This window comes from Oxyura jamaicensis, chromosome 5 (genome assembly GCF_011077185.1).
Source record: "Oxyura jamaicensis isolate SHBP4307 breed ruddy duck chromosome 5, BPBGC_Ojam_1.0, whole genome shotgun sequence".
NCBI lineage: Eukaryota > Metazoa > Chordata > Aves > Anseriformes > Anatidae > Oxyura > Oxyura jamaicensis.
Genome location: NC_048897.1, coordinates 23250095 through 23254774, shown reverse-complemented (window position 1 = coordinate 23254774; position 4680 = coordinate 23250095). Strand labels below are relative to the sequence as shown.

The 4680-nt window shown below is 38.2% G+C and overlaps 1 long non-coding RNA gene across 1 annotated transcript; it reads left to right on the top strand.

Moving 5' to 3' along the window:
* Nucleotides 1–993: 993 nt before the first annotated feature.
* On the top strand, nucleotides 994–3068 carry LOC118168452. The gene is made up of 2 exons (XR_004751566.1): nucleotides 994–1058; nucleotides 2748–3068. It is a non-coding gene; the product is annotated as an uncharacterized LOC118168452 (long non-coding RNA).
* Nucleotides 3069–4680: the final 1612 nt, after the last annotated feature.

Below are 4680 nucleotides of genomic sequence, written 5' to 3'. Positions count from 1 at the left end.
TGTTGAAATTCTTGCTCTAGCTCTGATGATCTGTGGGGCTGATCCTGCCATAACAGAGAACGTTATTAAAATGACCAGTTACTGCAGCTTTCTTTTCAGCTTTCCAAGGAGCTAAAACTATTTTCGCTAGCAGAAGAGATTGCTTCTCTCATTTACTTCAATAGGCTTGGAAAGGAAAGAACTTTCTACAATAAATATTGACCCGTCTCATTAGTGTAATGCATCTGTTTAAGGATTACAAGAGTTTTGCTAACAAGCAAGTATCAAATTATTATTAGTAAGCTATTTTGGAGGGAGAGGACTGTGTAAATTGAGTGATATGGAAGTCTGAATAGAAGAGGCAGGAAAGGGAGAAGAAGAAAAAACAGGATGTAAAAACAAGGGAGAGAAGACCAAGAGTGCTAAGAAAGCTCAGTCTGGAAGATAGTGAGGCATGTGTGGGCGCTGGGGAGAATGTAAAAGAGTGAAGAAAGCATACTCTTAGAAATGTAGTTTAACAAGAAAAAATGTGAAAAACGAGCAAAAAAGAGGGGGAACAAGTAGGAATAGATACCAGTTTTCAGCAAAAATGAGGTGATAAAAGAGCAGGTTTCATGAGTGGAACCAGCCAGTGAAGTGTGGTTTTCCTTAAGGATGTTTCTCTCAAGACTATGTCATGTGTGGATTCTCTGATGTCTAACAGGATGTCTCACACTTTGGCAAGGGCAGCCATTAGGTTTCTTTCCATTGTCAGCTGTTTAACATGGCAAAATCTACACAAGTATATTATCTACCCTCCACAAAGTTGTCTGCAATTGGCTGTCAAGTTCCAAAGTTATTGGAACATACACGTCAGTGGGTGGCAGGATGAAATGGTGAATAGCCGAAATTGCAAATGGATTGACTGAAAGATAGGGAAGACTAAAGAATTAGGAAAATGGGGATTTATGTCTGTTATTAATGCTTTTTAATTTGTTTTATTACTATTTTATTTCCTAGTTCTACATTAAAAAAAAAAAGGAAGAAGAATTAGCTAAGATCCATTGAAAGCCCTCCTCCCAAACCAGGCTAACTTCACTGTGAGTGTCTGCACCAGTCATTTCCACAAGAAAAATATTTTACTGCAGTTTTATGTTTCCAGCGTGTGAACAGGAGCTCCCCTACCAGCTACTTGAGCTCTGCTGGAGTAATTCAGCATGTCAGTAAATTGAAAACCTGCTGTCTTTTCCCTAGAGCCTGCATTGTTTCTGCCATCACTGGGGTGGAATACACCACCAAAACCTGCCTGGGACCTCACTGACCACATCTGTGGGACACAGATACTGCAAAGACGTTGCGGTCTGCTGGACAGGGATGAATTGCAGTTCTATTACTCAGACAAACAAACTGTTTTTCTGCTGTTCTTCACTGCAAATGCCCGTCTTGCTGGCTTCTGCTGGGGTGTTTTTCATCTGGTGTTTTCTAGGGGCCTCCCCACAACTGGATACTATGGTTTGGATAATACTTCAATTTTTACAGGAATCTCATTTTATTTTCTGCTGGTCTATCTCACATATCTCTCCACATTTCATTCTCTTAACAAAATTTCCTTATTTCCAAGCAGAAGGTGTCAAGAGGTGTTAAATAGGACAGAACTGAACGCTAATCTCTGTCACTGTTAAGACCTCTCCCTCCAACACAATACCTTTTTATGCATCATTATCCTTTATTTGTGGATCTCCAGCCAATTTCTCATTCCATGTGGTGGTGTAGCCAAGCCAATTTGAATTAATTTTGAGTAGGATTTATGTATCAAATCTTTACTAAAATCCAAACGTATCAAATCCATCGTGTTCCCTTCATCCACTAATTTTATAATTCTATTAAAAAAAAAGCAATCAGGTTCCTCCAGCACAATTTGTTCTTTATAAATCCCTGTTGCTAATAATAGTTTTCTTATCCTTATCCTTAGGTGGCTACTGATTTTTTTTTCTCCATTTTTTACTCTATTATTTTACTGGCAATAGAAATTCCTGACAACTCTAAATTTGCCTTTTTCCTTCTTTAATGAACAAGGCCACAATTCCTCTTCTGTAATCTCCAGACAGCATCCCAGTTTTTTTAACTTATCAAATCCATGGTAAAAAGGTATTTTTGTCATTTTCCTTATAGGGAGTAAATAAACATCTCTTCATCAGAAATCCCAATCCTGAACACTTGACTGCATAGGCAAAGTGCTATATATTTGATGAGCCAAGAGTGCTGTCAGTGAAACAAACGTGTGGAAATCATTAACTTCTTAAGTGATTCCAGTCAGGCTTTTTGCCTATTAATATCCATTCTGGACAATTGCTATTGCCTACTGAAGAAGTATCAGGAGAGTATTTTTACATGATTTTCATTATAATGTTCATAAAAGTTTTTAAAAATAAATAAAAATATAATTCAAAGAAGCTACATACGTATAATCGAAGCTATACGTATAATTGAGGGAAGCTAACAAAAAGAATGCTATCTTATCTGATCGGTAAATGTATTTAGTCTCAGTATTCGATAGGAGATCAGTCTTCAAATTAATGCCAAAATAAACAACCCCTATAAATTCTAAGACCTAAATTGGTTAAAATCCCAACTTGGAGTTTTACTGAAGCAAGCAGAAGCTGTAGTTTGAAGGAGTGAGTATCTGATGTCTATTAATGTCTAATACATATGCAACTTCAGAATGCCTTTATGTGGGAGGAGGTGTGATTAGATACTGTGAATCAGCTGTCCCCTTGCTCCTTCCTCAGGCTCACTTCTCCAGAGTTGCAGGAGGTATGGTCACTGCATTGGTCAAGAGTCTGTGCAGAGGCAAGCTTATTACTGCTTGCACCTGACTTCTGTTGGACAGGAGATCATTTGGCATCCCAATGCCAATCCCACATTTACCAAAAAGCCCCCTTTGTTCTGGACTTGTGGTTTTTGCTTGGATGCACAGAGAGGTGGATCCTTGAGAGGAGAAACTTGCCTGGTGACTTACTCTTTCCAAGGTAACCAGCCACTTTAGGGAATCCAGGAGACAAGTACTCTGTTGCCTTCTGATCTAAAAAGAAAGGTTTCTTTGTCTTTGATCCTTGTGTTTTATACCTACTGTCGGGCTGCACCTTGAAACAAATTAGATATGAGATCCCCCTTAGAACTCCTCAGTTTAATTTGAACAAGTTTGCCACAAGTCAGTACCACCGCACATGGACTTAAACAGTCTTGTGTAAGCTAAGTGTTCAAATGTTCCTTATTTTCCACAGCATCGAGGCTAATAGATTTTTGTTCTCCTCTCACTCACAATATTAAAATGCAGATCACATATCAATGGTTTGTTCTATTTGGGTCAAATGTTGTGAAAAATTCCAGCGTTTTATGGAAAAAAATAATATAAAATCCCTCTAGAAGTAATGGGAAAAATACCAGCACAAAGGCTGGTCTTTCAACATTTATTAATCAGCAAAATAAATAAAAAAATGAGGTAATGATAAATTTCACAATTGCTATTTCTCCTGCTAACCTAAAATGAGATAAATGTTCTTATTTTTCTTGCAAACAAGATAATTACAGTAACCCTCTTACTCCTGAGCAAGGCAATCGATCAGGCAGCTTCTCTTCTGAAACCCAGATATTGATAGAGAATAGTTACTTAAAAGCTCTTCAAGATGAAATATGTTTGGAATTCTATAAAAAGCCTGTGCACCTGTGTACACTCTCCTGCTAACTAGCAGGCTTCTCAGGCACATTAAGTTAAGCACATGGATCAGTAATTTGTGCATCATGTACTGTGTTTGGGTTGGAAGTGTAAAAATTTGATCCCGATGTCTCATTTAAGCTTAAAATAAGGGCTGGTTTGCTGGTGACAAAGAGCTATGCCACATAGGCATGTCACATATGGAACTGGCATTTGAAAAATACCTTTCCTTGGGCTTCAGAACTGGGAAGTTGACCTGGCTGGTGAAACTCAATGGGCTAAGTATATTTGTGACAGTTTTCGAAGAGTCTTTTGTTTATGCAAGTCTTGACCTAAAATTCAGGAGTGCCAATAGCAGGCTTCTCATTGATGTAGGAGAGCTGTCACTCTAGCCACTGCATAGTACACATGAATATACACATGTACAAATATGGCACATATATAAATACACAGCAGTTACAACTTCGGTTTTAAAGCAAAAGTACATCAAGCTACGTATGTTGGCATCACAGCCTTGTGTTATTTCACATGGACCCTGTACATCTTGAAAAAAAAAAGACTTCTGCAGCTAGAACCAACGGTGGCTGCTCTTCCCATATGTTAGAGAAGAATTTATCCTAGGTAAGAAAAAGAGCTGGAAGCATTTCAGGAAAATCAGACCTAAGAAACTCTCCCTCTGGACATTCATACTATTCATACTCCTCAGGCTCAGAGGAGTCCTCCTGGCTTGTTGTATTATCTCAAGCCACAGTGCTACATAAATTATATGAAGATACTGGAAAATCAAAAATATGCTTTTTAAAAAGCCACTTCTTACAGATAGTGTTGTGTATATGTTCAGACACAGCTTCAGCTGCAATTGCAGTTAGGAGGTCAGCATACATACATACGCTTGTACATACACTTCAGAGATATTTATTAGCAGCTCAGATCTGCAGCATTCACAGACTTATTACAGAAGGGAGACAGCTTAAATGTAATGAGATTCTTGATGTCCAAGTGGCCTG